The following is an 8,448-nucleotide window of genomic DNA, read 5'->3' as shown; positions in this document are numbered from 1 at the left end:
GGCTTCAAGAGCGTACTGTCATCCACTTAGACTCTACTTGAACCCTCTCTCAAGTGAATGCCCTCCAGCTCTTGTCTTCAAACAGTGGTGTCCATCCTCTTTGATCATACAAGTCATGTAGACTTTTCAAAGGCAGAGCTGATGCTCACAGCCCCTCTTCCCTCCTGCTTTCTGATTTCTTGACTGGACTCACTGTGCATTCAGTTCACAAGTCATTCATGCAAATAAGGCACTGCATACTCAAAAGATGTCCAAGATGAGGAATAGCTGAGATCAGACTGCCCCTATTAGAACAATTCATGTAGCCCACATATCTTTTGCTTAGGCTAAATTTGAGAGCATACAAAAACTTTCTTGTCAGTAGGCAAATATTTTAACTGTGACTACAGCTTATTCTGGCTGCCACTCACTCCTGGTTACTCCCTCTCTTTATGGGTCTTTCCATATCTTGCCCATATTGTCCTGGATGTATCCACAGACCGCATGCATCCAGCTTGCAGAGATTTATTTACTCCTAAGCTGCCTCTGGTGCAAAGAACCTGAGGAGTTTTGTCAAGACAGTTTTTGCGCTGGGAAAGTAGAGAAGAGTAATTTGGAGTGCCTGAGGAAATCTATAACCAAAGAGTTCAGTGCATTTGAAATTAGGCACCTTCAAGAACAGAGAGCATCTGAGCAGGAGATCCCAGCATCAGCTTGGTACAATTCTGTATTGCACACTGCAAGCACACAGAGTCTGCTCCTCCCTCGACATCCATGGAAAGCTCGTCACATAACCAATTTAGGTAATTAAACCCCATGTATTTATTTCTGGAACCCTTAGAGTAAATTAGGAGCTCTGCAGAAACCCACCATAGTCCCAGTAGATGAAGTGAAGCCCTGCCTGCTGTCTCTTACCAAAATGACCCAACAGTTAAGGTAGGGCAATTGAAAATCAGCTGCTGATACTACTCTACAGCAGAATTAGTTCAGTTGTGAGAGCTGATTCCCAGCAGATAATGACTCCTGCCAGTTCCCCTGGCAATGCTGACATCTGTGTTAGTAATTCAGCACATGAATGTGAGACTGAGCTGGTCTGGAAACCAAACTGTGGTGCAGGAGGCAGTAAGAAACGTGTTCAGATGCTGAACTGAAATGCATCCTTGGGATCTGAGGTTCCAACCACACGTTGGAAGCACCTAAGAAATGAAGCCATTCCATTTCTTTCTCATTCTCCTGATCACCACCAGGGAAATCGGACGCCATTCCTGGCCAGGGATCAGCACACCAGTGCAGCCTCTGTTCATGTGCTCCCAGTCCCTCCACAGCTCTGCTTCAGTGCACTGCCTCACCTGCAAGCCCTGCGAGGCAGGTCTAGGCTGAAACATTACATAATGAAACAATGCACTCCTCTTTCCTTCTCAGGCAATCTTTGCTTCCCTTCATGATGTGGTGCCTGTTTGTAACTCCTGTTACACGCTGGAGAAATATCCTTCCCTAGCGACAGACGCGCTCCTTTAAATACGCCGCAGTAGAGATTGGGACCTATTAATTTTAATTTACTGCGTTAAGTATCAGATCATTGTGATTGATTAATTCTAAATGAGAGATGCTAAAATAAGATTTAAGGAAAAGGTTTAAAATTGAAATTAAGCCTTCATTATTTTGGTGCTCAGTAATTTAAGATGACAGTGCATTCACTAGACAGCATCTGAAGTGCTAAGACAGCACTGAAATGCTCGTGTTGTCATAGAGAGAGGGCAGTACAAGATGACAAATGTGACTTCAAGTCTTGACAGACAAATATAAGAGGAAGAAATAAGAAACTTATAACTGGCTTTGACATGCTGCAGCAAAGTCTCTGAAAGCTACGAACCCTGAAAGAAAGTCTACAACTGCTGGCCAGAATCTTAAAGCATCCATCACTCTGGAGTCCCACGGAACTGAGAGTGGGTCAGTAGGGAATTAAATGCTCACCCCTGTTTTGGTACCATTGCAGCCCAGAACTCACAAGCACCTGAGCTAAAAGCTACCCTTTACAGGCAGCCTGGGACAGACTCTGCACTGGGAAAACTCACGGGTCTCTGCTTACCCAGACTGCAGGTAACCACCCCTGCCCTGCTTCCCAGCCAGGCAGCTGCTGTGGGAAGTATAACTGCTATCCCTGCTGCAGCAAGTACCACAGAAAGCCGTTTTCAGGAGTACAACAGTCTGTCTTAAGAATTGTAATGTCTCTGGGTGGCTTGCATGAATGAAGCAGTAGGATGTGAGTAAATATTGCCACGGGTGGAAGTACATGTTCAAATGGAAATTCCTTTGAAAAAGGTCAGGGAGCACCAAGTGTCAGGGGTTTATTTTCCTCATAAATACAAAACCAGTTGCCTTCATGCAATAAAAAGTTCAGAGTAAATAAGCTGCTATGGAAACAGAGCCCAGGGTGTGTGGTTTGGTCGATGCAGGTAGCCAGGTGTACAGAGCGTGTAGAAACGTGTCTGACTCTTAGCTGTGCTCTTCCACCCTTTTCAGCCCTGCACCCCACACTCATAGGGAGCCAGGAGCAAAGTGCTTTTTCTAATACTTTACTACTACACTGAGGAATTCACTCTGCCTTTCGTAACTCAGGATATCACTTACAGATTTGTGTTCTTGGTTGTCATGGGTGTGTACTTGTCAGATAACCAAGAACTCGACCCATCTTTCAGAAGAAATTCTTGGAATATTGAACCTGTGAATTCCCTTGCTCAGGCAGTGCTCTGGGTGGTGGCTGTGGTCTGACACTGAGCACAAGGCAGTGGCCACCCAGCCCTAGGTGGCCGTGTCAGTGACACCAAGACAGCGCCCAGCACTGCGGCCACGCACAACCGCAGTGCCACGAGGCCACTCATTCTCATGCACAGCACTGACAGAGGTTTCAGTGAAAACATTTCAAAAATGATTTTGCAACTTAAGAAAACATACTTCAGCAATTACCATTTCCTTTACCATGAAACCAAATTCACTGTACATTACAGCTTTAAAGCTGAGATCTAAGGTTCAGATCAACTCTTTAATCCTGACTGTGGCTTCGGGTACTTCCTGATATTTATGAGAAATGCTCCAGGCCTGCAGCTGGGCTTTGAACAAAAAAATAATGAACTTCGTTGACTGTGAACAAAGTTCTACACTATTTTAAAGAAAGTTAAGATGTGACATTTTTTAATCCAACATTAAATCACATAACCCAAATTCTCTGCATAATTCAGGAATGTTCAAAGCAATAAAAAGACAATTAGATCAAACTGGGTTGCTAAATGAGCTGAAATCAATCTATCTAAACTTGAGAATTCTTGCTAATTTCTCTCCTGAAATACGCCTATGTTACTATATAATAGCTGAATCAAAATACTGTTTCAGTTCTATTCTAACATACTCCATTCACTAATTCTCCATCTCCTCTTGCTAGTTAAAAATACAGGTAATAAAGGATGTCTTACTGAATACACATCTTACAGAATTTCATCCTTATTTACAGAATATGGTTTACAAATCTAATTATGGTATTATTTCTGGAGGCCTTGTTCCTGTCTGTATAATGTGACCTCTTCATTTAATGCAGCTGTTACTGAGAACTTATGCCAAATCGCTTCTTGCTCACTTCACTCAGGATTTGGGCACAGCTTGGCCTGATCTGAATTTTTAATGGGCAGAAATCAACAGAAGATATCAAGTTGATAAGAGCACAGGGAAATTTGGCAGGGATATGACGGTGTGTAAATAAGGGGCCCTTTTCTCTTCAGCAGACAGGGGCTCAGGGCACAGTGTGACAAACAGGGCCTGGAGCGAGCAGTGAGGAACTGCAGGGATCAGATGCCCTGGTGAACAAGGAGCACACCAATCCCAAACACACTCTGCCTCTGTGTACACAGAACGTGTTGGTGTCAAGGGGAACAGGAGGAAGTCCCACACCTGCTCCAAGAATACAGCAAGGGATGTTTTAAGAGAATAGATACAAAGAATAAGGGCTTAGACAAAAGGAGTAAGAATCTGAAGGAAAAAATCAGAAATTAGGGATGAAAAAGTAGACTAGAGAACAGCAGGGAAATACAAAGTTGAAACCTTTATTTTCCCTCTTCTTGAGAGAAAGTACTTGCATGATATTTGTTATGCAGCTGTGCATTATCTCCTCAGTAGCAATTTTTTTTCTTTTCTGTCACACGCCTTTTGCCTTCTGTTTTGGGATGTAAATAGTGCTTTGCCTGTCCCCATCTCCAGCCAGGACAGTAAGTAAGTCAGGCTCCCCTGTGCAGGCACATCAGCTCCTCTATCCCAAGCACCATTACAGGAAATGAAATGTGGCATTCAAAACTTGCACTGGGAAGAAGCAAGGCTGTTAGCTCATGAGACAGTATCTCAGATACCAGACAGTCTTTAAAACTTTGCCTCTCTCACTTCAGAAAAAAACTAATTAAGAATGTAAAAACACTGTGGTCCAGACTCACAACCAGTTAATACCTACCACAGGAACGTGAATTTCAATGCTTATTTTTGAGAAATTCCCATTTGAAAGTTTCTTAGCAAATATTTAATGAGATTCAGGACAACATGTTGGGCTTCTAAAAACCTAGCCACACATGTGAGTTACTGCGTTCTGTTCTGAAGGATTCCTTGTTTCCTCTTGCTTCAGCACAGCAAAGAATGGTTTTTATTCTGCTCTCTTGAGGTGGTGCCTTTTCTGGGGTTAGAACCCAAAGAGCTGGTGATACCTGGTCACGCTATGGTGAAGGTGAATATGTGAAGGTAAGAGTTCAACCTGCATTGTGAGGCATTTGTAATACACTTAAACATTACACTACAGGTAGTGAAGTATTTTCCTTACTGTGTGCATCGGAGTCACTTATTTATTTACCATTCAGGATCCCAAAGTGCTTCTAACTACACGAGCTAACAGCTGTCTGCTGGTACAGTTCCTGGCTCCTACCTCCTCAGGCATCTTTTTCCTGTTTATACTTGTACATCAAATGGGCCTTTGGAAAAATCCCTGATTTCCTTTTGTTCTGTTTTCTTTGTTCTGTTTCCATGCGGTCTTTTCCCCTTTGGGGATGACATGTATGGGAAATGGCTTATTGTAGCAACAGGAGACAGAAGGCAAAAACAATTGCATCACGGGTAAAGCAAACATCAAAGCAGAGTCCAAGCCAAAGAGCTGTGAAAAAAAAAATTTCATATGTGATATTTTGACGTGTTGAAGTCCAGCTTTGGGAGGGGTTTTGGCAACACAAAAAATAAAATGCAAACAGTTACCATTTTCCAAACCTTGTTTGTCTTGGTGTTTCTGTGAACCAGCCTGGGCTGAGGACATGACGGACCTGCTGCCTTTTCCACATTCCCTCTGACTACGAAAATCCTCTAAGGCTACCTGTACAGCCAGTTTTAACTGGATTGAATTGTTTAAGAAAAGCAGGTCTGAAAGACTGTGAACCAAACTGGAACCTATCTTTCACTAAGTACTAATTATCTGTCTGACAGCCCACGTATAAAAATTAGAGTGCTTATTGCTGATGTTTATTTTCACTTTATAAGGAATTGCTGTAGGTAGCCAGCCTGATTAAGTACTTTTAACAACTCCTTTCTAAAGATAATTAAGTTCTGCAGTGAAATGTAAGGAATTTGGCATAAAAAAAAAATTAAGCAGGCAGATATTTTAAATGAATAAACAAACATAACTCTTTCCAACACATGCATTCTGCTTTCTCATGATTTACATAACGTAAATTACTTTGACAACATCTTTATATTCTGTTTATCTTAAAATACTGCTGAACCAAAAAAATCTGCATATTGTGTTTCTGCAGCTTTAAACCTCTGACCTACTGGAGAGTTCTGCAGGCTACAGAGCAATAAAAGTTGCCACTGTGGGTGAAGAGCCCATGGCAAGGAGTAATCACTGCTCTTAAAAGCACTGAACACGCCACATCTAAGTATATGCATTGAGTTTGTTAAATATTTATCCAGATTTGTATGTGAGTAATGAAAATCACGTTAAAAGTACTTCAGCTATCTTTAAGCAGCAACATCCACACCTTTGTAGTTTGAAAGCTCTTCTTTTTAACTTCTGATAGAGAACCTGGCTGCCCAAGTGGGTTGCTGTGCTGACATAGTAAGCACGAGAAAACTGGCTTTGTGGACAGACTGACAATATGAATAAACAAAAAGAGGTATTCCTATTATTTAAGTACTAATCGTAACAGTGTCACCCACTTCTACCTGGAATAGCAGAGAACAAGGAAAAGAAACCTTGCTCACTGAAGGTACCTCAAAAATTGTAAATGACCTCACAAGAGCAGAGTGGTCTTTCACGAAGGCAAGTATTTAATTAGGTAATGTTATCTCTCGCCCCGGGAAGTCGGTGTCTCCGAACACATCACAGCCATCTAACCTTTAAGCAAAGGCACACTTGTAAAAACAGAAATGGTGCACGTGAGCCCTGGTGCCATCTACAGATCATGTCTTTTGTGGAAAAGCTCGCTAGAGAGTTAATTCCCACTTCGGACCGCTTCCTCCCAAGTCGGGGGGGGGAGGTCTGTTAGTTCTGTTGCGGGGTCCAAAATACAAGTGACGATTCTCTGTAACAGCCATGGCAATCGGGTCAGCCTCGGTACTTAGAAAAAGGGGCTTTTCCCCCCTTTGCTTGCTGCTGCGGAAGGAGGGTCACTGGTGGGCTGTGAGCTGCTGGAGCTCGCTCAGGCTGTGTCACATCAGCCCTGGGGACAGCTGCGTGCCCCGCTCGGCTCCGCCGCCCGCAGCGGCTGCGCTTCCGTGCCAGCGAGGAGGAAGCTGGGCGTGTTTTTACTTATCATTTGCTAAAGTCAAAGTAAAAACGCCTTGTAATAGATCTTTTTATGATAAGGGTTGTGTTTCATTGTTTTATAGTTCCACGTCAGTTTGATCAGTCAGTTAAGAAGTCACGATTTCTAAAGACATATATTTATTTTATTGCTGTGAGATACAGAGCGTTAAGCGCATGCATATTATGTGCACTAATTGGAAGCACTTGAAAATATTTTAAATGTATCGATAGGTTTTCATGTACTGCATCGGATTGATTTTAAATTTTCCAAAATAAATTCTTTTGGTAAATGTAGACACTATCAACAGAAAGAAAACTCTGTGCTGATAAAGGGGTCAACGGGGAGTTGCTGGAGTGTCTGAATTGCAGGGTCAGTCATGCTTAAGATAAGCCAGGCTTAAACATGGACAAAGTACAGCCACGGCTTTAACGCTGCCGAGCGACGCTGCCCTTCGCTGGAACAACGTCAACTTTTATTTCTTGTTTGACTGCTCCACCTCCTGGTGAACTGAAATTTACCGTTGGTAAATGGTAACTGGGTGAGGGGGAAGTCACCTTCAGCGGGAACTTTCTCCGCACGCTCCTCCTGTGTGACACCCGGAGCGGCGCCTCAGGGCGGCACCCGAGCGGCCCCTCAGGCCGGCACCCACAGCCCGGCACCCACAGCCCGGCACCTCAGGCCGGCACCCGAGCGGCGCTTCAGGCCGGCACCCACAGCCCGGCACCCACAGCCCGGCACCTCAGCCCGGCACCCGAGCGGCGCTTCAGCCCGGCACCCACAGCCCGGCACCTCAGGCCGGCACCCGAGCGGCGCCTCAGCCTGCGGACGGAGGCCCCGCCGCCATGGCGGGCACGGCCGCAGCAGCCCGTGCCGTGGTGTCGGGGCAAGCGCCGCCCGTCGGCTCCCTTCGTCACTCTCCGGCGGCGCTCGGCAGCCAATCGGCGCAGAGCGCGCCTTCCCGCCTCGCCGCGCTGTCGCGTGCAGGAGGGGCGGCGTGCTGAGGGCTGCTCCGGGCCCGGTCTGCGAGGCGGGCGGTGGCTGCCGCGGGAACAAAATCGTGTGGGGGCCTGGGGAGGGCAGATTGCTGTCTACAGGCAGGTAAGAGCAGTGTCCCCGTGCGGCCCGAGGGCAGGCTGAGGTAAGGCCGAGGGATGGTGGGTGTGCCTGGGTGCGGGAAAGGGGGGGCGACTCTGGCTGGGGATTTTGGCCCCACAGACTGCTCGAGGCGGGCAGGGAAGTTCGGGCCAGGCTCATGGGGCAGGAAGGGTGTCCGTGAGTGGAGAGGGTGGGTAGGGCTGGGCGGGACTGACCAGGCTGCAACGGCGGTAGGTGCCCTGGTAGGTGCTCTGGAGCAGTGTGCTCTCTCTGCTCCTGGTGTAAGGCAGCAAATCAGGCTGAATCGAGTCTCCAGTGAAAGTTGAAAGTAACATCAGAGGGCCCTGGCTTAAGCTTGGCTGAGGCCGTAGGTCCTGCTGTGCTCTCCAATCTGATCCACTCAACAGCTTCGGATTTGTGGCGGCCTGTGCCAGTCCATGCAAACCTGACTGAAAGAGCTTCCCCACGCTCCGTTAGGGCTCCGTTAGTGTGGAAATCCCCGAGCAGGGAATTCTGCAGGGATGGCTGTCTTTTACTGAGCCAGTTGAAA

This window comes from Coloeus monedula (assembly GCF_965178545.1).
Source record: "Coloeus monedula genome assembly, chromosome: 18".
Taxonomy (NCBI): Eukaryota; Metazoa; Chordata; class Aves; order Passeriformes; family Corvidae; genus Coloeus; species Coloeus monedula.
The sequence above is the reverse complement of the archived record's forward strand: the minus strand, read 5'-3'. Positions refer to the sequence as shown.